Source organism: Ambystoma mexicanum, chromosome 2q (genome assembly GCF_040938575.1).
Source record: "Ambystoma mexicanum isolate Mex_15411 chromosome 2q, UKY_AmexF1_1, whole genome shotgun sequence".
NCBI lineage: Eukaryota > Metazoa > Chordata > Amphibia > Caudata > Ambystomatidae > Ambystoma > Ambystoma mexicanum.
This window is the reverse complement of record NC_090924.1, coordinates 1,105,553,996-1,105,580,452: the sequence shown is the minus strand read 5'-3', so window position 1 is coordinate 1,105,580,452 and position 26,457 is coordinate 1,105,553,996.

Here is a 26,457-nt window from a genome sequence, read left to right as displayed (position 1 = left end):
ACAAGAACTGCCTCCTAGAAGTTGTCACTTGTCATTTTGTAAAGCTGCACCACTGTCACTTGTCAATACTGCAGCTGCATAGCTGTGACTTGTCATTTTGAGTTTACTTTAAATCAGAAAAACTACCTTTATTTAATCGTCCGTATCTCTGTAACCGTTTGGGCTATGGACTTGGTTCAACTTTCCTCTGAAAGCTTAGAATCTAAGCTTTCCAACAAGCCTAGAACCGACTTCCTTATACTTTTTCCGCAATCACGATTCACGCACTCGTAAATTTTACCACGATTTGCGATTTGATTAAAAATCCAGCCACGTGTAACCATCAGCAGTCATTTCTTTCCTTGCTAAAAATTTGTTTGCCTCTTAATCACCATCCCTGAATCATTGCTAAAGTGAGCCTGAACTCATCCCCAGTATCTCTCACTCACCCTGGACCTCCTAAATGGAATTAAAAGCATTTTCAGCATATTTCTCACTTCATTGCCACCACATTCAAAGCACTTGGGCCTGTGTTTTAAAACTCATACCGGTTTTCTCTAAGCTTGCTGGGGGGGGACTGCATTTCGTATTGTATTTGATTGCATTCCTGAGAACTGTGTGCTCCTCTTTCCATCTACTTCCATGTCTTACATTGCATAGGGGAGGGGGGTGAATTGCCAGAGAAAAAGTGATTATTTTATCTTTTGCTAAAATCATATCAAGTATTTCTGTACTGCATTTTATTCCTCAATGCTTTTCCCTTGAAATCATAAAAGTAGTTTTGCTACTTTATCCATCCTATACTAACTCCTCATTGATTGTAAAGAAGTGTGCTAGGGCCAGTTTACCCATTGTTGATCAACATCATATGTCTAAGTGTACTATCAGATATTAATTTATTATAAAGTGTGATATATATATATATATATTATTTAAATTCTCAAATAAACCTTTTAAACTTGCAAAACAGAACTACTTCTTGGCTCAGTGGGGTCAGGGGGATTCTAAGAGAGGGGTGTTATATAGGGGTAGTCATCCAGAACTCATGAACTGGACATAAAGATATATCAATATTGGGTTTCCATTCAGTATCCCAGACTAGGCATTGACTTAGCTGTAGTGTTGAATTGGATCTTCTTACAAATTGGGGGCTCGAGCCGAACGTCTGGGTTAGATCTATCACTTGTGCAGCTTAATACAGTGCGCTAACTGACGGGATACATACATCCGGTCGGATCACCACACTGTTTTACGCTGTAAAGCACTCTTCAAAGGGACACTCTAAGGAAAAGGTCTGTTTTGCAAAAATAAAATACTAATTTCTGTAAGTCAGGACAGAGATCAATCTCTAGAATGACGACCTTCGTAGACATGAAAATAGCGAGGGAGCACCTCTTACATAAGCTATTTGTGAGAGGTGAGTGGACTCACCAGGACCAAACGGTCTGGTTGCAGGCCATCGCGCAACAGGTCACTGAAACAGGGTCAGACAAATGGAGAGATCAGGGTCCATTAAATGTGGCCCTGAGTGAACTATATATGGCTCCTAAAGCCAATGATGAACACAATAAGATTGGCAGGATAGCAGCATACCTGTACCTATATATGGGAGACATGCAGGATAAATGTACGGAAAGCCAAGATCTGGCAAATAGGCGACAGATGGCGTTAGAGAAGGTCCAATCTGACCTGTTCTCTTCTGAGCAGAGGCTGCAGAGGAGCCAGGAGTTAGAAAATGATAGTAGGCAGTATATCATTAAAATAAAAGAGGATATGGACATCCTGCAACAGGAAAAGGCTGACCAGGATACCAGATTTCTGGCCTTGCAAAAGGAGTACCAAGAAGGTTTGGACTCCCTACTACAGAGCCAGAAAAAGCTGGAGCAACAATTAGATTTCAATAGGGTATATGCTGAGCAGGTAGTCACCCTGCAAAGCCACCTAGATAGGGAAAAGGCAGAAAGCAATAAATTGATTCTGAAAGACCTGGATACCCAGGCAGAGTTTGATCAGGAGCGCCAGAGAGCTGGTGCCTTCCAAAGGCAAAGGGACGACCTGGCGGCACAGATGCAGACTTTTAGTCAGGAAAGGGACACCTTAGGCCTGGAAGTCTGCCATTTAAAAAGGAAAATGGAAGGAAATCACCTGGCCCTCCAGGGACTGGGTGACCTCCAAAAAGAACACCAGAACTTGTTAGAGCACACCAGGAGGGTGGAGGAGGCTCTGGCAAGAAAGGGGCAGGCCAGTAGGGAAGGGACTCAGGAGGTAACCCTCCTGCAGCAAAGACTTGCCCAGTACTCCAGGACCAATCAGGAGGCACAGAGAGAAAATGAGGCTCTCTGTCAGCACAATGATAGGCTCCAACAACAGGTAGCGATGCAGGAGAGACTGATAGAGTCTAGTAAGGCCTTAACTGAGGAACTGAAAGCGCAGGCTCTTGCATTGCAACAGGGAGCAGGGGCGGATAGAGACCAGGTTCGCTGGGAGAGGGAGACTCCTGAGCATAACCTCAGGAGCCCTAGTACCAGAGGCCTTCATATCTCTCAGTCCCTGGACTCTGCCACCCCCATGTCCCCTTGCGCACATGAGCCCAGGGCCACGGGGTTGGCAGATTACTATCCAACCAGAAGTATGGGGCTCATAGGCCAGTACCTCCCAGGAATGGAGGGGCGGGCATCCGGGTATGGGCACCCAAGCACAGTGCAATTTAGTGGGGAACCCCAGGAGAGTAGGCCCATTAAGGGCATCCTGAAAACTTCTGCCCAGTTAGGTCAGTGGGGTGGGGGGTACCCATCAAATCCTGGCAGCAAGGAGGAACCTGAAGACTCCTCTGAATGGCGCAGGACACAGGAGACCAGGTCCCCACATTCTGCCAGCCATTCCCCGGCTTGCAGAATCCGGGAAAACCTGGAAGAGCAGACAGGAACCTCTGGGAGCAGTGCCTCTGAGTCAGAGGATGAATGGACCAGGGTTACCCGAACCAAAAAGGCCAATAAGGCAAAAATGGCCTTGCTTAAGGACCCATTGAAGCAAATAAAGGCAATAAGGAGTGTCATCACGCCTTATCATAAGAACGCCAAGTATTCCGTTTGGGAACACTTGGAACTATATGAGCAAATGATGGAGACTTTCCATTTGAAGGACAGCAGTAGCTGCATCCAGTACGTCAAATGGACATTCTCCCCAGAATACTCCAGTTTCTTTGCGGGGCTGGAGGACCAAAATCATTTAAGATGGTCCACCTATAAGGCGGCCATCTTGAAACATTTTTCTGTTCACAGAAATCCTCAAGAGGCTCGCAAGGCAGCCTACAATTTGCAATGTGGGGAGGATCAGGCCCCACAAGAGTTTGTGCAAGAATTAAAGCGTGCTTTTGCACAGACCACCAGAAGGGTGCGCACAGACAGCAAAGAGTTTGTCAATACATTTTTCCATGCTCTCCCTAAATATATAATGACCCAGCTCGTGAGAGATTTTCATGAGAAAAGATCTTTAGACTGGGTCATTGAACAGGCTACCCGGATCTATGAGGTGCAGAAGCCTATCGAAAATAAAAATAACGCGCCGAAAAACCCCAAAACCAACTGCACCCCTGCTGTTGCCAAGGTGGCAGAGGTAAAGGTTGCCCCCGTTTTAGATTTAGAGATGGGGGGCCTAAAAACCTGCCTGCACCAAATAATTCACAGCCCAGAAGGCCCTCGGGCCAGTCACAGACAGGGAGTCAAGGAGGTAGTCCCACAAATGGGGTCCCCCGCTCCCCTGACTATGTAAGTCCCCGCTATAAGGGAAACCGACCAATCCTGGGTTATGTGTGGACTCCTCCAGCCCAAGGGGTGGGGATCCAGCCAAGCACCTAACCCAGGGAACTTCCCTCCCAACTTCCCACAGGAGCGCAGAAATTCTCCAAATCCTGGGCAGAACTTTTTCCCCAGGTATCCACCCAATTTCCAGCCCCAAAATCATCCATCCTTCTTTCCCCAATTCCCTGAGCCCAGACAACCGAATACGGGAGAGGGGAGGCCAAGGGTGGAGGGGTACCAAAATCTTCCCAACCAGGGGTACTACCAGAGAAGGGATAGCTACCCTTCCCGGGATCAGCCCAGGGGAGAAAATAGAGCCCCGTATCAGCCTGAGCGGGTTTCACAACTTGAGCGCCAGGTCCAAAATATGGCACAAGATCTGGGTCACATACTGAGGGCTCAACAGAACCCTCAGCTGAGCATGCCACCGCAGAATGCCCCAAATTCGGGACCTCGTGCTCCAGAACAATGACGGGGGCAGCACCCCGATAACCCACCGGTTCCCAGGGAGGAGGCACAAGGGGAAGGGGGGTGTAAAGCCTTGGAGGAAGCTTCCTTCCCGACTTGTAAACAGCCCCTGGAAAACCAGGAACCGGAAACAAAATCTCCTGTCCCTGAAAGCCTGCCTCCCAAGGAGCGGAGGGGGGGTAGGAGAAACAAAGGACCCAAACAGACCCACTTTGTGGAGGAGGTACAGGTCTTCCAATTTGAGGGAGAGGGATCCTCAGAAGATCCTGGGAAAAGGATCTTCTCCTTCAGAGATGGGGGAACTCCTCCCAAAGAAAAATGGGTCCCAAGGGAGGCCAATTCAGACTGGGGAGATGTGGAGACTGAGCTACCGCCGCCCATCATCTCATCCCAGAACCGACAATACCAAAATCCCCTGGTTCAAACCCATCCTGGTGACTGCCTCCAAAAAGGGGGGGGTGGCCCAGAACCGGAACCAGAGGAACCCACAATGACTCTGATCTCCAGTTGCCAACTTTTTCTTTCAGATTCCCAAGGCTCTCCACAGAATTCTGCCCAAATCTCTTCGCTAGCAATGTCCAAAACCAGAAAGTTAGCCGACCAGTTGTCCAAAAATGTGCAAAAGGGCCTTTGAGGAACTAAATGCAGGAAGGGGGGAGAATTACCAAATTCCTCTCACCTCTCTTCCTGGACAACTGCAGAACTTTGACGGGAAGGAAATTCCCGTTGAGGGGACTGCAGACTTGGACATTAAAATTGGGCGACACAAGGTGAAACACCCGGTCATAGTAGTGACTCCAGAGGGCACCCCTTGTTTACTAGGGAATGACCTCCTGAGAAGGTTGTCACCCCTAATAGATTGTGTAAACAAGGTCCTCTGGACCCAGACTAGCCGACCAATAAAATTAAAACAGAGTGTCAACCATGTTAGTTTAAACGGCACCTGCCACATGGTTGAACAAAAATCTGACCAAGTAGAATTTCACTTTCAGAACAACCAAACTCCAGACGTGACAGTAATAGCAGTAGGACAACAGACTGGTGATGGGGGGTCCTTTCTATTTCTGAAAATAAACCTTCCTTCCAATTTAAGGTGGTATTCCACACTGGAAGGAAACACCCTGAAATTCTTTACTAATCCACAATCAGACACTCCCACTCCTATAGTCCAGAAAGATGTGAAATCAGCTCAGAGCCTGGCTGATATTCAGCAAATTGGAGAGCAGTTGTTCATCCCTGTTCAGTTAAATGAAGGGAAGGACTCTGTTCCCGCTCGAGTGTGTGTGAACAACGGTAAGAGCTTCATCAGCGAAGCCATGTTCCGCCAACTCCCAAAAGATCCAGCCATTCCCACATTCGAACTGATAGACAAATGGGAAATGGACCTGGAAGCACCTAATTCCAAACATCTCCTGCCAAGCAGGTGTATGCTCAAAATCTCCATTGGCAACAAGAGCATAGTCCATAATTGTTGGGTCGTGCGAGACGTCACTGCCGCCTTTTACTTAGGCAGTGACATTCTCAATCGCTTTGCCATTAGTTTGGACCTAATAAACTTCAAAGCTTGGTCCCGATTAGCGGATAATCACATGGGCTTTGATGATCCAGAAAAAGCATTTAGGTCAGCTCAATTGCTACCTTATGCAGTTGAAATTCAGATCAAAGAGGAAGTCACCATCCCAGAAAGGACCCGACAATTCTCCCTGGAAGTGAAAGTTAAAAGAGGACAAAAATTGCAAAACCCTGATGCTTATATACATCTAAATGCTTCTCTGTAACAGCAAGGGTTGGGGGTAAACCCAACTCCATTAGTCAACATAGAACATGACACCATTCCATTAGAGGTGGATAACAGCGACTTCAAGAGTATTACTCTAGCCGCAGGCACCTTTATTGGAATGGCGGTGAATGACCGACATTTCTCCATTGATCTAGGAAATGAACTGTTAGGACCAATCCCCAAGAACTGTTTTGACAGTGACAGTGAGGACAATACAACACCAGACAGGATTTTCACCCGGCATGGGGGGAACGTCCTGGTGTACACTTCTTGCCCTTATGGTAAGGAAGATGTGACTTGTGACTTCAGGGGGGATGAGGTGATTTTTCAGGTCCTTGAGGGTTGCCTTTCCCACCTGAGGCTTCCAGTCCAAATCAGCACCATGACCCGGGACTTCTCCACCCAGCTGGAGGAAGCCGCTGAGATAGCCAAACCAGAAGTCTTTCCAGGCTCCAGGAAGATGGTGGAAGAGAGGGTCAACCTAGCTGATGCCTGTGTGACTCTGGAACAGAAGCAAAAGTTGAAACAAGTTTTCTTGGATTTCCAAGATCTCTTTGCGGTAGACTCATATGACTGTGGTCGCACCGACATCCACACCACAACAATTCCCACAGACCCTGGAATGACTCCAGTGTTTGTGAAGCAATATCGTTTGCCTCTCGCATCCATGGAGTCCCTTACTGAAATAATTAAGAACCTTGAGTCCCGGGGAATAATTCGTCCAATACACAGCACCTTCAATAATCCGGTGCTGGGAATATTGAAGCCAAACGGCCAGTGGAGACTCTGCGCCGACCTCAGGGAGCTCAACAAACGGGTCCATACTTCCCGATGGCCTCTGACCTACATTGACCAAGGGCTGGCCTAGATCTAGGGGTCACAGGTATTCACTGCAATAGACCTGACCAATGGATACTGGACTGTGCCTGTCAGTAGGGAGGACCAATACAAGCTGGCTTTTACCTTTGGGGGCCAGCAGTACACATGGACCCGGACTCCCTTCGGATACCTCAACTCCGGCAATGAATTCAACATTTTCCTACACAAGGCCATGCCCGACCTGGGTGCAAGGGGTAACCTGGCTTATGTAGATGATGTCCTCATCAAAAGTTCATCTGTGGAGGAACACATAGCGGAGATCCGTTATGGTCTGACCCAGTTGAGGGCCGCCGGAGCAAAACTTTCCTTTCAGAAAGCACAGTGGTGTAGAACCCGTGTTAATTTCTTGGGGCATGAGATTACTCCTCAGGGTCTCTGTCGACAGGAAAAGAAAGTGGAAGCACTTCAGAAACTGAAAGACCCCACAACTCTGCGGGAACTAAGGAGCCTCCTTGGACTGACTAATTACAGCAGAAAGTTCATTGAGGGCTACGCAGAGATCACCAGACCCCTGATTCATCTCCTGAAGGGGGGTCAAGTGGGAATGGGGTCCAGAACAAGCCGAGGCGGTAAGACAACTCAAAAGAAGCCTCTCACAAGCGCCTTGCCTAGCTTACCCTGTCAGAAACAAGGAGTTCTTCCTGGAGACGGGGTTCTCTAATACGTGCTTGACGGCAGTATTATACCAAAAGCATGACAAGGTCAATAAAGTAATCTCCTATGCGAGCAAAACTTTATCCTCTGTGGAGGAAAAATTCAATGATTGTGAGAAGGCACTCCTGGCAACGGTGTGGGCATTGAAGAATTACCGCCCGTTTATCCATGGGGAACACATCATAGTGGAGACTCCACACCAGCCTCTGCAATATCTCCAAAGTGACAGAATCCGGGCCGGAAATGTGAGTAATTCCCGAATTACTTCCTGGATTCTGTCAATGCAAGGCTTTCCTGTGGACGTCAGCTATGGCCAAAACAAGAAGAGTCCCCTCGCGCAAGGTCTGGCTGACTTGCATGATTGTGCCAGAGAAAACTGTCTCGAGGACGAAAGTCTAAAAATCAAGGACAACACGGAGGCATACCTTAATTCCCCACACAAAGTCTTTGAAGAAGACAAGTGTGAGGGAATGCACACTGTCTATGTGGATGGATGCTCGTACCATGTTGACAACAACGGGGAGAAAGAACTGGTGGCCGGCGAAGGGAATGCCTGGGTGAAGGAGTTTCCGGAACCCTCCGCTGGATACAAAATTGGTCCCAGAAGTAGTCAGGTGGCAGAATTGATGGCTGTGCATCAGGCCATCCTCACTGCTGTCTAGCATCAACTCCACGAACTGGTCATAATCACAGATTCGGATTATGTACGGAACGGGTTCGTGGAGCACCTGGTCAACTGGAAAACCAGAGGCATGATATGCGCTAATAACAAACCCCTGAAACATGGGAAGTTAATCCAAAACATTGATGATCTGGTCACCTCGAATGGGATGACCATCTACTGGAAGAAGATCAAGGGTCATTCCAAAGTAGAGGGACCAGACAAAACTGGAAATGACTTAGCTGATCAGCTGGCCAAAACCGGGGCCATCCAAGGGGATCTAATCGAAATAGAGTCCCTGTTGGGGCAAATCAAGGTCACCGCTATCACTAGGTCCCAGACAAGTGCTCACAATGATCTTTCAACTGCACATTGGAGTAAGGAGACCCCTGATGCTGATTTGATTACAGCTCAGAAGGTGGATCCAATTATTGGTAAGTTTTATCAACACCTTGAGGACCCTGAGAACTTTCCCCTGACGGATACCGATTACATTGGGAAAGAGGACCTAAGAGTGTTGATGAAATGTCCAAAAATGTTCTGAATCCAAGACGGTTTGTTAGTAAGGAAATCCCAAGCTGGGCATGATCAGTGGGTGGTTCCTACCTCATTTCGAAGCCTGATGTTAAGTCACGCCCATGATGCGGCCACCGCCGGTCATAGGGGGTTTCACACAACACTGGAAATCTTAAGAGAGGTTGCATACTGGCCACACATGGGGCAGGACCTCAACCAATACTTGAAGGGGTGTCTTGTATGTGCACAATTTCAGCCATCATCCCTCACACACCGTGGGCCTCTCCAAAAGAGGGGGATGACACTGCCATGGTCAGATTTGCAAATCGACTTTGTAGGCCCCGTGATTCGCTCTGCTAGGGGGAATAAGTACATGTTGACGGTGACATGCTTGTTTACCAAGTGGGTGGAATGTCTCCCAGCCCCAAATTGCAAGGCAGAAACTGCAGCTGGCCTGATGATTAACCACATCTTTTCCCGTTTTGGTCTACCTCAAAGGATTGAGTCAGACAGAGGTAGCCACTTCACCAGTGAAGTAATGACAAAGATGTGGGAGATACTAGGGGTTAAAAGGAAGCTACACATTGCTTAGAGGCCAGCTTCTTCTGGAGTGGTAGAGAGATACAACCGAACCATTGTAAGCATATTAAAGAGGTTTGTGGCAGATTCTGGGCCAAGTTGGGATATCCGATTACCTCTGGTCCTAATGGCCATCAGATCTACCGCTTCATCTGCAACCAAAATGTCACCATTTGAGTTGATGACTGGACGCAAGATGGTGCTTCCCCAGAATTTGCTCTACAGAACCCAAGAGCAAACATTGATAAATGCCTCCACAACTCATGAGTATGTGGAGAATTTAAGGAAACACCTTCAGCATGCTTTTGCCTATGCTCAGAGGAATCTAGAAAGATCAGCCGAGAGCATGAAGACCCACTATGATTTAAAAACTACCCGAAAGGAATATAAGGTGGGTGATCTATACAATTTCCAAAGAAACCAGGCCAAAACAGAGAACATTTTTGCCTACATGGAAGGGACCGTTTGAAATTATAGACAAGATCTCCCCTGTGGCCTACAAGATCCGCATCCCCAAAGGCGGTTTGCCAGAGGGGGAAGACAAGTGGGTCCACATAAACCAGTTGAAGTGTTGTCATTCCAGGCACACTTTGCAGCAACTGGAGGAGTCCTCTGTAATCCCAGAGGGTACCGCTCCAGAGTAATTCAATTCCAACCCTAAAATATCCTACATATAGCCTATCAAATTCTGTGTTTCTCAAGTTTATGTGTTTCTGTCGCTTAATTTAATAAAAAATGTGTATGTTCATATCTGTTGAGTTCTGAAATATATATGCCACCCCACTATATCAATGGTGGGGGAGAAATGTCCATGAATAGGTATTGCTGCTTTTCCTTTGACGTCCTAGGAGAAAGAAAACCTGGAGACTGGCCAAGGAGGACGATCCGGAGACCGGGAGCAGAGACCCAAGGGGCCCGGGGTACCGCCCAATCTTCCCACCAGGACCGGCGAGGAGAACCGATCGATCCGACCGGATGGAGGAAAAGATGCTGAACTGTGCCATTTGCAGAATTGGAAGAAGATTATGCGGACATACCAGTGCGTGGGTCAAATACTTCTGTGCACCCGACTCCCCATCGACTCAAATTCAAAGTGCAGTCCCGTGGGGGGGGGCTTTGTTGGGTGTCCTGACCCACGTTTGAGCTATCATGCTGCAACATTTGGTGCTGTGGGCTTAGAAAATCCAAGATGGCCAAAAAGCCCACATGTACGCCAGAATAGGAAAACTGTGCAGTACTGCCATGGAAAACATCATGATGGCCAGAACTTCCCAGAAAATGCACAGGGAAATACATTAAGAATAGGTTGCCACCCATTTTTGCCTATGTTGTGAGCACAGGAGGGCACTGCCTAAAACCACCATTGGGCTACCCACACAGTAGCCTGAAACCATTGGGAATGGCAATGCTGATTGCCAAAAGCAACCTAGAACTGTGGGGAATTCATTTTCTTAAATCCCAAAAATGGTTGCATTACCAGTACTCACCACTATCAGAAACCCAGCGTTTTAAAACCACCAGACTTTTGTGTAAAACTGAACAAATGAAACAAAACCAGACCAAGGAAAGACTTGCTAAGAGGTGGATACAATGTAAAACTATATTCTGAAATGACTTGAAGGAAGTAATTATTTAATGTATATGTAAAAATTGTAAGTGATTTAAACTGGGAACGAAAAGTGACATTTAGCTGAAACCTGGCTTAATGAAACTGAATTCTGCCTGACATCTACCCCCACAGGAGTTAAAACCTGCTCAGCCACTCTTCCCCTTGCCAAAAGGAGTTGTCACCTCTCTGATTAGATTAGGGGTGAAGCAGCTACAGGGAGTTGAACAAAGGCCTGTCCTGGACTCAGGCAAATGTTATATTGGGGGCGTCGTAAAAGTGGCTTCCTCTTGGGAGAAACGGGGAGGGGCAGCCCCCTCTGAGGACAGGCTGAGCTTAAAGAAAGTGGATAGACTGGTTTCTCCACCATGTGACCTGGGAAGACACGCCCCTGTTGGCCAGAATATGATTTTAAGAAAGATGTATAACTTATGGTGCAGACTTGTCAAAATTATGTAAATGATACCATAATTCTTGTGATTTTTCTGTGAACATTTTTAGATGCGTTAGGACACTGTGGTGTATTCTGGGGGGTTGCTTGCGGAAAATAGGGTCTCACTCCAAATGTCTGCATGTTAAAAATCTGACACTTCATCAATTAATGTCCATACTCCTTGCGCACATGTGTGTAAATTTGGGTAAATGTCCGATATTGCAAAACCCACTAAAAAGCGCAAAATGTTGCCATTTCTGGATGCAAGCTCTTAGGAACATCAGAGTTTGAACAGAGTATACCTCATGTGATATGTGATGGGTGCATGTAATTTTATACAACTGTGTATCTGTGCAATATGTATTTGGGTCAAATATAGATTTGTGGGCAAACTGACCAGGGGAGGATCCTCTGACCCATAAAACCTACAGCATTACTCTGACTCACATTTCCTTCCCCCAATCAAGGAAGAGAGAAAAGCTTGACCAATGATCAGTTGAGAGAGATTGGCTGGCTTAGTGATGGTGCGCACACACCCACTTTCGAAAGACATAAAAAGAGCCACTGGAAGCTAAAGAGGACATTCAAATCCAGTTGCTGCGGAGCGTTTTGCCGGACCACACAACATCCAGAAGATACCAGTTCCAGACTGACTCCAGCTACATACTCCAGAACCTAGAACTTATACTTTAGAACCTAAATCAGAGGCCTAAAACCACAAGCTGAGTTCTCTGCAGCAGGCCTCAAATCATTGCAAGCTACTCACAGCCGGGCGAGCTGCTTGAATCCCTTGCCAAGAACTTTTGCCAGGACCAGTGCAGAGATCCAGGAGCCGTGCAGAGACCGCTGTATCCGGACAGACCAGACCAGTGCCAGACCAGACCAGACCGTGCAGAACCGCAGACCCAGAGACCAGATCGCTGTGAAGTGCCGCTAGCCTGATTGATAAGATCTGTGACGAGGTCCAGTCCTTCCAAAATATATTGTGAGTACTTAGGTCAGATTGTGACAGAAATAAGCTCTTAGTTTAAAATAATCTAATCCAAACTATTTTAATCTAACCAGAACTGCCTCCTAGAAGTTGTCACTTGTCATTTTGTAAAGCTGCACCACTGTCACTTGTCAATTCTGCAGCTGCATAGCTGTCACTTGTCATTTTGAGTTTACTTTAAATCCGAAAAACTACCTTTATTTAATCGTCCGTATCTCTGGAACCGTTTGGGCTAACTTTGGTTTAACTTTCCTCTGAAAGCTTAGAATCTAAGCTTTCCAACAAGCCTAGGACTGACTTCCTACTCCTTATACTTTTTCCGCAATCACGATTCACGCACTCGCGAATTTTACATCGATTTGCGATTTGGTTAAAAATCCAGCCACGTGTAACCATCAGCAGTCATTTCTTTCCTTGCTAAAAATTCGTTTGCCTCTTAATCACCATCCCTGAATCATTGCTAAAGTGAGCCTGAACTCATCCCAAGTATCTCTCACTCACCCTGAACCTCCTAAAGGGAATTAAAAGCATTTTCCGCATATTTCTCACTTCATTGCCACCACATTCAAAGCACTTGGGCCTGTGTTTTAAAACTCATACCGGTTTTCTCTAAGCTTGCTGGGGGCGGGGACTGAATTTCGTATTGTCTTTGATTGCATTCCTGAGAACTGTGTGCTCCTCTTTCCATCTACTTCCATGTCTTCCATTTCATAGGGGAGGGGGGTGAATTGCCAGAGAAAAAGTGATTATTTTATCTTGTGCTAAAATCATATCAAGTATTTATGTACTGCATTTTATTCCTCATTGCTTTTCCCTTGAAATCATAAAAGTAGTGTTGCTACTTTATCCATCCTATACTAACTCCTCATTGATTGTAAAGAAGTGTGCTAGGGCCAGATTACCCATTGTTGATCAACATCATATGTCTAAGTGTACTATCAGATATTAATTTATTATAAAGTGTGATATATATATATATATATTGTTTAAATTCTCAAATAAACCTTTTAAACTTGCAAAACAGAACTACTTCTTGGCTCGGTGGGGTCAGGGGGATTCTAAGAGAGGGGTGTTATATAGGGGTAGTCATCCAGAACTCATGAACTGGACATAAAGATATATCAATAAGGGTTTCCATTCAGTGTCCCAGACTAGGCATTGACTTAGCTGTAGTGTTGAATTGAATCTTCTTACAGACATCAGCTCTTGTTTTTTATTAAAACATCTGCTTTCTCTATGACTTTGTTGAACAATGAGGATTTCCAATTCCATCGTGAGCTTGGTGCCACCCAAAACACTATACAGCAGATGGGCTTTAATAAATATGTTTGCTTTGGAAATAAACATTATTTCTTAAAGTTTTCTGAGAACACATGTTTTTTTTCTTTGAGAAAACTGCCACTTAGAGAGCACTGCTTTCCGAAAATAAACATATGAATTTGGCAGTGCATTTTATCATACATATCTACTTAAAGATACAGGCCCTCATTACGACCCTGGCGGAGAGGGGTTTACGCCAGCGTAATGCATGGCGTACCTCTCCGCCAGACTACGACATTCCGTAGCGCCATGGAGATTTTTACGCCTGCTTTTTGCAGGCGGAAAAATCCATGGCGCTACGGGACTTGTTGTTAATTACGCCACCGTAATTTACGGTGGCGTAATTAACGCCTTCCCCACTCCCATTATACCCTATGGGGCAAAAATGGGAATGGGGAAGGGCAAATGGGGATTGGGGACTTACCGCCCCGCCAACCTCGGAATGGGGCGGTAAGTCCGCCAACCCCCATGGCGGTGTTGGCAGCTCTGCGCCATGGTCCATGGTGCAAATTGCACCATGGACCTCCGCCAGGGTCGTAATGAGGGCCACATTATTTAAACTTTCAGTATGCATACACCTATTTGTACTCACTATGTTATAGAAACTATTTCCATTTTTGAAACTCCATCTTTACATCATTACATTTAATTTCCTTTAAGGCATTTTACGTTTCACATTCAGTGGAGAAATCTCCCCTAGACTCACCTGTAGCCTATCCACCCAATTACTCTAACAATCTCCATCCTCATACTCTGCCTATCGCGATTGGTCAAGAAATAGAACCACACCCAGTCTTTTTGCACTATTTTACAGTGAATCAGCAAAACCTTTTCTCACAACACTGATGACGTTTGGAACATCACAATTCACTAAAACTGCATAACATTTTATTTTTGGTTATATACATATATTTTTACCCAAGGTTACCACTGAAGATCCCTCAGCTATACATCCATTATGAGGCCTAGACACATTACAATATAAATTCACCGAAAGGTGTATTTACACTCCTTGCCCTTATCATAGCTCGTGATACCATAGCCATATTTAATAAATGATATTGCAATATCTTTCGGGTACTACAGCCACTATTATATTTATCCTCATTACATGGTCTTTGTATACCAGGTCTGTGAAGCACTGCTTTCTTGATGAGTAACACAAGTGATCGATACCAGACATAATTATAGCTCCCATGAATGAGACATGTATTTATTTCTTAGATTATATGCTCTTTACACACCAAGGGCCTCATTATGACCCAGGCGCTAAGTGTTTAACGGCGCCATAAAAGGCTGCGGCGCCGTTTAACACTTAGCGCCTAATTACGTGGTCCCTTTGCGGGACCCGACCTTAACGGCTGGTTTTACCAGCCGTTAAAGTAGGGACCCGCAAAGGGACCTTGGTGCTAATTATGGTACTGCAATTTGCGTTACCGTAATTAGCGCCTTCCCCATTCCCATTGAGCCCTTTGGGGCAAAAATGGGAATGGGGAAGGGCCATGGCAGCATGGGGAATTACTGCCCCACCAACCTTGGAATGGGGTGGTAATTCCCCATTCCGCCATGGCGGACTCCGTCATGGACCATGGTGCTAATAGCACCATGGTTTAGCACCGGAGTCCTAATGAGGCCCCAAGCCTTATAATAACGCCCACTTTCTTAGGCTCACAAAAAACATACAAAACAAATGCTGGTGAAAAGAGTTCATACAACAAATATATCTGTATGCAGGTTAATCATCTAACATGACTGGTTTTGGGAAAAAGTATTGTTTGAAATCAAAATCAGTTCACCTTCATATTTACCTTTTGCAACTACAGTGTGAATTGTGTTTCACTGTATTTCTCATTTCAAAGGTGGCCACCAGATTCTAATGTTAGCTTCCATGTAATTAAGCTCACCACCACTATTTCTGGGAACTGCAGTTTTAAATAATGTAAATACATCTGTCCATAAACATAGTACATATACTATCATGAAGTGAGGTATCCCAACGTGTTTGTTAAATAAGGACCACAACACGCTTTTTCAGTTTTTTGAGCTCATCAACACCTTAGAAGCTATTGAGTGATTGTTGGTTTTGTTGCAAATAATAATGAGGATTGACACACTTTCAACCCTTTGTGAAATACAAAAGTGCACGGTTCTTCCATACATTTTCATATCAATACAAATATAATCAAAATGAGACCATGGGTGGTTGTATGAAGTATCAGATTGGTTGGAGGGTTGTGGGATATATTTATCGACCCAGCAGTACTTCCCCACATCACCAAGATGCATTTCAAGCAGAAACAGCAAAATGTCTGCGCTGGCTCCTGTGAGCACCAATGCCTCACACCAAAATTGTGTTTTGCAGCGACAAAAGGAAGGCTGCACTGTTTTGCCAAGCACCATTGGGCAAGATGGAACAGGAAGCACCCAGAAAAAGGCTACTAGGGTGTGTTCTTGTTTGTCTTAAAGAATAGGAGTGGAAAAGCAGCGCTGCTTTGCCGCAGCCCAAAATTCCTATTGAAAAAGGGAATATTTCAGCTTTAAAATGAAGCCGCTCTGATGCCATTTCCCCCTGTTCTTCACCATACTACCTTTATCAATAACACCCTGTCATGCCCAGCCATATTCACATTGTGCTCCATCAGAAAAGAGCATGATCCCTGAATGACAGGCTGGGCCAGCCAAATCTGAGAAAATCAAGAAAAGCTTCACTTCAGCTGCACGAAAAAATGCTTAGACTTTTGCTACAAAGTGTCAAAAATAACTGCTTGAAAAGGTATTCTAGCTTTCTGTGCAGATGTCAATTTCAGGATACATTTCCCTTGTATGGACTGTTGTGTAAAAGGAGCTGGCTACAGCTACAGAATTATATTGGGAAGTAGATGGAAGAGAAATCCAAGCAACATTTACCATGGGTCAAAATGGGCTTGTGCAAACCAGAAAAAAATGCCTGTTTTAAAAAGTACCATGTTGAACAAAAACTTGTCCGTGCCTAGCAATGTAAAGGGTTTTGTTGCTTTGGAATATGTAGGGGATGATTTATCCCACAGGTTTGTTTTGATCCAGGACAAAAAACATAAAATAAAAGGAATTAAATTGCATTGGCTGAATTTGGCAAGTTCCAGAACAGGTTTTTCCCTGACGGCTAACTTCCAGGACACGAAGGTGATAATTGCTAGGTTGGAACATTTTGACTGACCAAGACAAAGAAAGTTCACATACTCATCAGACTTTGATCCGGACAGGGGCCGCTTACAATAGAAAATCTGGGACACGAGGATGTGAAAAAGAAAATCACACCTCCCTGTGACTTCTACAAGAAGCTTCAAAGAAAAACTCCATGACAAACCCTGGACTTTGGGGGATGGCCTGGAAGCTGTGCCCATATATGGGGTACAATAGTGAACATTTGTTTCCAAAGACTATTTTATAAATAAAACTTGTAAGACTTTTATCTTTGCCACAGGAGTTTGTAAACATGTGAAAAGTTAACAGTTTAAATGTGATATTATGGGCTTTCATTTAAGACATCAGAGACTTGACTGAAACCTGGGGAATATAAATGACAGAGAATTGGGTATTATAAGGAAAGTATCCATGATGCCATTGCAAATGTTAATACCTACATGCCTTATGATAATCCACACCCATGTACAAAGTTATAGAATTCTAGGCCGAATCTTTCATACACAAAATGACTAAAAAGTATTAAAAGGGCAAAACAATGTCTCACAAACTGGAAGATTGGACATATATGCTCTACACAAAATATGTAATCTACCTATGTAATTGGGTAAAATGCCACAACTGTACAAATGTGTAAATTATGTTCAGGTTGATTTTTGGCAAAAAGGTCTGTGGGAAGTCTTTTTATCTCATAAAATGCAACGTCATACACTGAGCCTAGAGGAGGTAACCAACATTGATTGTCCTATCCAGTGGTTTAGAGGCATGCTTAGCTAAGCCTGCCCCACCATATAGTCTATGATGTCACTATGCATTATAAATAAGAGTCCCTGACAGAACGCTAGACACTCGCTCCTGAATTTCCTGAGCCTGCATTCCTCATCTGCTCCATTCATCTTGCTGATTTCAGATTTCACTCCAATGCCAAAGCATTGCTGACCCTACGCCAGCAAGGCCAAACCATTGCTAATCATATCCCAGTAAGGCCATTGATCCAGAAAAAACCCACTAAAATCACATTTAAAAAAGGGAAAAGCTGTGTTAACTTTTGCATCCTGAAATCAGACCAGCTTGCTGCCCACTACCTGCATGCCTGCTGCAACCCTGTCATCCAGCTGTCCTTGCCATCCGGTGACCAGAATTGCCCTGCTGTTTGCTGTAAGGCGCGCCCGCCGTGTGGTGACCAGACCCAGTTGGCGGTTTCATAATTCCAAACCTATGTGCGAAATGTGAGTATCTCCCCATCACAGATAAACACATAGGGCCTCATTATAACTCAGGCGGTCTGGAAATTACGGTGGCGGTAAACCCGCAGCCACCGTTGTTTCCGGACCACCTGATCCGGATTCCTGCAGGCAGGAGGTGATGTTCCCGCCAGGTCTGACCTGGCGGGTTTAACACCGCCCGCCTGCAGGCGGACGAATAAACACTGGCAGCATTACGAGATGCTGCCGGTGTTTCCTTGATCCCCATTCCCATCGAGTCCCATAGGACTCAATGGGAATGGGGATTAACACCATTCCGCCTCCGTGATTCTCGGTAAACCGGGGTTGTAATGCCCCGGTAATTCCGGGAATCACGGAGGCGGAATGGTAATAGGAGTCCAGCGGTAACCAGGCGGTTTTACCGCCGCGGTTACCGCCGGACTCGTAATGAGGCCCAAAGTCTCCCCATATTCACCACTTTGTCTGTATTACACTCTCTAAGCAATCGTATTTATACCCTGGTAACTTGTTAAATCTGTTAGAATTCTCTGTGCAACCTGTCCTTGTTTTATAAGTGCTAGTGCCATCTCTTTTCATTTCTGTCTAGTGTAAATCCTAAGCCCTTAGTTATATTTTGAGTCATCCAACTAGTTTCCAGTTAAAGTTGAGCACTGGGGTGATGAGGTTGACCTCGCAAATCAACCTTGGAACTTACTGTGTTCCTCTTTAACAATATAGTCTAGATAATTTAGTTTAATTAACTTTTGCCTTTCTTTCAAAACCGAAGTTTTCATTTTAACTGCTCTATTTTTCCCAAAACTGAACCCCATTCCAACCCGAAAATCTCATCCAAATCTTCAGCTACCACCATTCTTTCACTTTGATATTGTCCCTGTGATATACATCTGTCCCCCAGACCAAAAACCGCATTGCGATTTTCAGCATTTCACCCATTTTTATAAAACCGTTTGGGTCGTTTTAAACGGGAATTGAGAAAATTGCAACTTTCCAACGTGCCATTCGGCTGCAGCATGTTCTAACTTTTCACTCATTTTTAATTGTATGCATTTTGTTGATCCATTGCAATGTGATTGCTAGTGTATTTGCATTCCTGTTGTTGGGAGAAATCATATTTGCCTCACACATTTAACCGCACATTAATTATTTATTTGGCCATTTCCGAGTGTCATTTCATGCCTTTGCAAAGAGTTTCAAATCTGATGCTGTTTTCTGCCCCTTATTTCTGACTACCTGCTGCTTTTTTCTATTCACTCAGAATCTGATTAATTGGGGGTTATGGAACATTGCAGGTGGAAACATTAATTTGGGTGCTATCTATCCTAATTCAAAAAGTGTTCCTATTCAATTGTGCTTTGGATATGTTCATGTAGATGGTTAACCAAGTGTAGTTGAGTAGTTTTTATTTTAATTATCACCCCATTGGTGATTGCTGCTGAATATTAAAATGTGTGTTATTTTTGTGTATTCTAAAAATAAATATTGTATTTTCACCAACCGGCCTGGTTCATGGTCGATTGTGACACAGGGTATTTGTCAAAGGGGGTGTGAGGCAGGTCGTGTATCGGCTCAATTTGAATTAATTGAAATAAAAGAAAAAACATTCCTATTGAGCGCCACATCATAGTATAAGACCAAGTGTCCTGGTCCAGTGTGTGACGCCTAATTGGTTTCCATAACAGAGTCCTACAAGAACAGTGCATTGCAGACTCAAATATCAAGAGAGGGTATATTTGACAAGAGACTTAGGGCCTATTTACAATGTCTCAACTGAGAAGGGGCTGTCAATTCGGGTATCACCCACAACACTTTTGCCTTTACAAATCGGCCAATGGTGGCTATTGATGTTTCCAGCTGGGCATTGAAATCACAGATAATAATAAGAGGATTGCTGAGATTGAATCCTAATTGGTCTCCGACCTGTTCAAGAAGTCATTCAAATTCCCCAACCAATTCATAAGAAGATTGTAAATATACATTAACCAGCAGCAAATCACACCCATACCTGGTTGTAATGTTCAGGATACTGCCCCAAACCAAATGAGAAGCATGCTACTAGGCGATCCAACAACAACTATTCTTGCAGGTTTGAAAAATTGGGTATGGCCATGTGTTTAGACTGGGTTAGCAAAACCATGTATCCTAGATGCATATGCTATCCTGGTGTGCCAGCAAGTAATGCCAATCTGTATCTGCCATTTTATTTTGTAATCCAGCTTTATTTCAGCTCATGATCTTAATTCCCCCCTACCAGCATGTATTTCCCTGTGGATGAGTAATATTCGGAAGGGTACCTGGTTACTGCCTTGCTCTGCCCAGGTCGGTACAATAATATCAACAAACGAATGAGCAAGGTCAGGTCGATCTCTGCTGAAGAGTAACCACTGCTACACCCTGAGTGGGTAACCCCTTGTGTGGGTGGTCACATATTTCTCATGAAACTGACCTTCCGCACAAAAGGGTTTTATTTTGAAGTGCAGTGGTGTAGTAATACACTGGTATTTTTTCAAAAACATAGGACATTCACATTTGAGGACATACAAAGTCTAGTACCTAAGTACAAATGATCAAGTAGTCAATATTTGAGACATCTACTTGTACAGTTTATTCATTCTCTATAGGTTCCTTGGGAAGGAAGCTTAGATAATTCAGTGGAATCATAGACAGGTATAGGGCTCATGGAGTGTGGGCACAATCAAGAGTTGAACAACATATAATACATGTCAACACAACAGTGTTTCAGCCATTTTGCGTGAAGCTAGGTGAGCTCTAATGGTGTAGGCCTTCAGCAGGACAGGAGTGTCTTTACGAGTGGAGGGTCCTATGTGGTCTGTAGGAGTGAAACAGACAAAGAACGTGTCAGAATGTACATGGTCAGCAAAAGATCTAGCAGAGAGAAGTTATGAATACTATGTAAGGCGGATGCCGGTGCTTACCGAATCCGAGGAGCTTAGTGGCTCAGATTAAGAGGTGGAAGGATCCACTTCTTTAGGATGCAGTTGTCATCTTGTCAACAGGCGCGGTCACGCCTGTCAGGGGATAAGGAGGTAGGATTACTAAATGGCGCCCCAACGGTGCAGTTCCTCTCTAGCCCATAGTTGGTGTGTGACTAGGGAGGTGGTGGTGTAGGTCTTAGCAGATTTGCTGAGAGTAGACCTAGTGGTGGTCCCACTAAACGTGAGATGATGCAGGCAGTCAGTATGTCCAAAATTCAAGTCATGCAAGGTGTGGCGCACGATGATGATGTCAGCCACTGTCAATCCCTTTGGGTGTCAGCTGTCATGTAGTATAGAATCAGGCCTGTGTTACTTCATTCCCACATGTGTTCATGACAGGTATATGACATCAATGGTTTATATCAATTTACAGATCTAATTACTTTAAAAAACCTTTTTTTTTAAAAAGGATTTGACACAAAATCAAAAAACTAAATATTACACAGTGCAAATTCTTGTTTTTAGAAAATGGAAAGGATCTGTATGAAAGTCTGGCCAGATGCAAGGTGGATGTGGTTTCTCAGAGAGCATCTGCAGCCATATTGTATAAAACACATTGCTGTAGAAACCCTCTTTGAACATAACTGTAAACAGTTTGTAGTTTGTGGACCCATTTCTGTTCTATGTCTCCACCTCTATGGGTGGTGTTCACTTTCTGTAAGACACACCACTTTATATCCATGTTGGTGTGGTTCTTCTTAACATAGTGTTCCACTAGTGGTTTGTCCGGTACCTTGTTTTTTATTCAAGACCGGTGCTCGCCAATTCGGGTGTTCACAGCTCTCATGGTTTTCTCAACCTGACCTTGCTCATTTGTTTGTTGATATTTCCCTGTGAATGGACATTACCACCTTGTCCAATGGGTGAAATGTGGTTGTTGGGCATATATCTGATACCATCAAATCCCTGTCATCAAAATATTGATCTCTGACATTTCTTGGGCATTCATCCAAGCAGTGGGTAAGCTTCATTAGTGTTCACATTGATCAGTACATGCTCATTGCCTGGTTTAAGGCTCCATTTATTAATGCCCTCAATTTGACACTATGGGGCCTGTCAGGACTGATGCGAAGTCTGCAGAGCTGCTCTTCATGGTACCTCTTGTGACTGTTGGGTTATGTTGAGATGTTATGAAATGGCCCTCTACTGAGCCCCATGCCTTGATCTTTAATCCAAATGGAGTAAAATCCTACATTTGATGGCCACAAGGGCCTCAGCCAACACACTGCTCAGCAGCTTGGTCTCTATCACATCAGAAATGTCATCAGAATGGTCAGGGAGCCGGTTTGCACGGAGCCGGTTTGCACCTATGATTACTGAATGTTTAGAAAGACATCCTCATCTGTGCCCGAACCAAAGAAAGTATGTATTAACTAGTACATCCTTATAGTCTCTGGTACTGGCCGTTAACTTTGGTATGCTAACTAAAACATTTTGTTTTCTTCCCGGCTGGTCTTACCCAGGTAACCCATAGCTGCAATAGATGAAGAATTGGGATCCTTGCCTAGGGTAGTTGTCCTCTAATTACTGGATATGGGTCTCATAGGAAGACAGTTCAATGTTATTTTAGTTATTTCTTCAAGGATGTCTAAATGATCATGGTTTGGGTTCCTCGCTTTCCATGGTTATTACTAGAAGCAGCTTCCAGTGGATTTGTTTCGGTTATGGGCACATATTACACATGCACCAAGGGAGAAGTAATATCAATTGTATTGGTATGCTCGGGGGTTTCTGTGAAAGAATTCAGCCTATAAAACTTTGATATTTGTCTGCAGATCCATGACATTTTCCTTAGGTTCTAGGCAGCAACAACAAGTTATTGATATGTCACTCCCTCCCCCTTGAGTCTTCACAATGTTTATTCTGGATGGTCTTCTGTAGAGTAAATTTCTTATTCGGCCAAAGGGTTTCCCTCAAAAATGTAGACCTTACTTAGGAACGTTTAGGTATCGTTAAGCCCATTTTTTCAAGCAGTTCTTTAAAGTCAGCACACCATGATACATGGTCTGCTGGTTGACATTTTGGAGTACTGTCTGCTTTGAACAATGGACTATACATACCATCATTTCCACAGAGAGAGTTTACTAAGGGCGCACATTGATTGGGGAATGGTGCACAGTCCTGAATTGGTTGAAAGTTTGTTTCTTTAGCCCCTGCAGCCCCATCAGTCCATTTATCCCGGTTAGCTTTGTATTCCATTGATGGTAGCTCAGCAGATAAAGAATTTTGAGGGTCTGAGACATGCTTGTAGCACTGATAGATTACAGTCAAATAGCATAACTACAGCCCCCTTCCTAATGTGCACCTTGTGGAGCCTCTTTGAGCAGGGATCTCTCTACTAATAAGATATGCTGATTTTTGTGGTTGCAAGTGACTTTAGTAATGTGTGGGTCTCTCAGGTTGCTCTTTTAAGTAATCAGGGGTTCTAAGTCATAAACAAATACCTTGAATCCATTGCTAAATTCATAATCAGGGCTGTAACTATGGTTGGTCTTTTAATTAGTGTAAAGTAACCCTTAAACGCACACACCAGAAAATAATTTAACCCACTAGGGAAAAAGATTCAGCAGACCTCTTTCAAGGAGAACAAGGTTTAATCTCACAAATTACAAATATGTGCTGCCAAAAAGAACTCTGCTGCCACAGAGCGCTCTGACAAGAACAGCATACTCAATTAGGGTTTTAAAGAAACACAGCATCACAAGTGACCTACATTACATAGGTTACAAATCCATGTAGCTGGTTGGTGTGACCCTATATTCATGTAGCTTGCTCCATATGGGATGCCAAGCGATTGGTCCGAGCATCTTCTGTCCATCTACTTCTACGTAGGGATCTTCTTCTTCCATCATCCGGTACAAAGTCTCTAACTGGCAAATTAGTTCCACAGTTCATTATTTCATTTGCTCTATAGTGCACTTGGTACCAAGAACATGAGCGAGGAGGATACTTTCAAGGACATGATAACTTCTCAGAACTACCTGAACCCCCGCTCCATTCCACACACGTTGGCGCCTCCCCAACTTTCCCACCTGCAGCTTTGAATGTGTTACCTTCTCCCCTGGCACCTTGCAGCACAAATCACTTGAACCAATGGTGGGGCAACCCGTCACCACGCCCTGATCTTCCTGATCGAATGGCCAATTTACAGGTTTATGGCCAGTGCGCTCAAATGCTTGGGGCCTAGCGTGAAATCGTACATTAGCAATAGGTGTATCGATAAGTAATTGTACTTTCATTATTAAATGAAAAGAGATGAAAAAATATGAATTGCCCAAAACAATGAATCTACACTAGTACATAAAGTAAAAATGTAAATCAACACTACATTCAGTTAAAATAGACAATTTGGGAATCTTTGTATGTAGTACATATGCATATGTGCACCTGGTGAATTACTTGGCAAATGTGTGCTCGCTATAATTGAGTCGGTAAGATAGCTCAGCGAGTTGAGCGCTAGCTGCTGCAATCTGAGCGTTATCTGCAGGTTGCAGGTTCGAATCCTAGCAAGGCCAACTCAGCCTTTCATCCATCCAAGGTCAATAAATGAGTACCAATTTCAGTTGGGTTATAATGTATGTAAATATGTGCTCTGTGAAGCGCTTTGGATAAAGGCGCTATATAAATAACACATCATTATCATTACTACTCATGAAGTACTGTTGTATTCATTAGTGGAGGGTGCAGCATTCTGAGCCTTTTTGACATCAGAAAAGTGAACCCAATATGACAATTCCTGGACCTTCGCCACAAACCGAGTGACATACAAAACAGAAAAAAGACTGCTGTACCTCGGTTTACTCAACCTGCGGACAAAGTTCCTAATGAAAATGTGATCACCCTGGGACAGTTAAAGAGGCTGTGATGTCGCCAAAGCAGGTTCAGCGGTGGTTGTTTCTTCAGATCGCTGTGGTGCCATTTGTTGAGAAATATATGTAATTGATCTAGTCAAAACAAATAATCCTTAAATTCCTCACCCAGAACAGATGTTGTCCTGTGAGCATCAGAGGCCTTCCTTACAGGAGATAGAGGCATGTGTATTTGCCGGCCTGTTACCCTCTTATGCAGCGATAAGTGATGATCCTTACAGGGCTGCGTACGCAAACTGAATAGAGCAAGGGGAAGACAGTGCACCCAGTTTTTCTTAATGATAGCACACAGCTTAGATAAATTAGCCTTTAACAATCCATTGATCCTTTCCACAACCGTGTTGGCCTGGTGTGGGAAATTGGACAAATCCCATGCTTGATGCCCAAACACACGGTCATATCTTTAAAGAGTTTGTTAAAGAAATGGGCGCATTGCCTGACCGCAACACATCGCAAACACCCCAACAAGCAAATGCCTCTCGTACTAAGAATTTGGCAGTGCATTTAGCGTCTGGATATGCACAAGGACCTGCCTCAATCCACTGACAAAAGGGACACACTACAATGATCATATACCTACACCTATTGCAACACTCTCCCATATAAGCGTAATCTATATGGAGCTCCTGAAACAGCCCAGTAGGGTGAGGCAATGCACCTCATATCATTGTTAGGGTGTAAACAGTACTGTAGGTCTGGCATATGATGCAATTTATCACCAATTTGGTAAGAACATTCTGCAAATTGGCGACAAACCAGTCCTCTTGTATATCTGCAGCAATATGTTGGTTTGACAAATGAGACGGATGATGCTACTGGTGCAAGGTGACCTGCAACAGTCTGTGCTGCATGACAAGTTTACCTGTACATCCTTGTTACCATAATAAATCTGTGGTGGATTGTTTACACCCTCTTTTTTGCCATAACTCCTTCTCCTACTGTAGGGCACGTCCTTGCAACTTAATAAGTTGTGCTATCGGAAGTAAAGTGTATGGTGCTGGCACCTGCTCTCGTTCCTGTGCTATTGCTGGATACTCAGAAATGTTAAGGACTGGGAGATAAGTAGTCTGGTTGGCCGCTGCATCTGCTGTGGTGTTGCAGAGTGAAACTTCATCTGAACCATTTTTATGGCCGGTGCATTTAACCATTACCATCATGGAGGGCTGGAAAAGTGCTTCACTTAGTTTATCTAGCAATGTTGCATGTTGGACGGGGAACCCGTCAGCCCTCCTAAACTCTCTCCTTTTCCACCACCCAAGGCCAGAATGCACCATTGTCGTTACATAGGCCGAATCTGAATAAATGGTCACTCGGCACCCGTGGGAGGCTAGAAGTGAAAGTGCTATGAGCTCCACTGTCTAGGAGGCTGAATAATGCATGGGCAGCCTTTTCTGCACCAGTACTTCATACTCACCATCCACTAAGCAGTCAACTGCCGCTCCTGTATGTCTCAGGCCTGTCTCCTGGTCAATCGTTGTTGACCGGTTAACAAAAAGTATTTCCTCACATTCAAGCTGGCT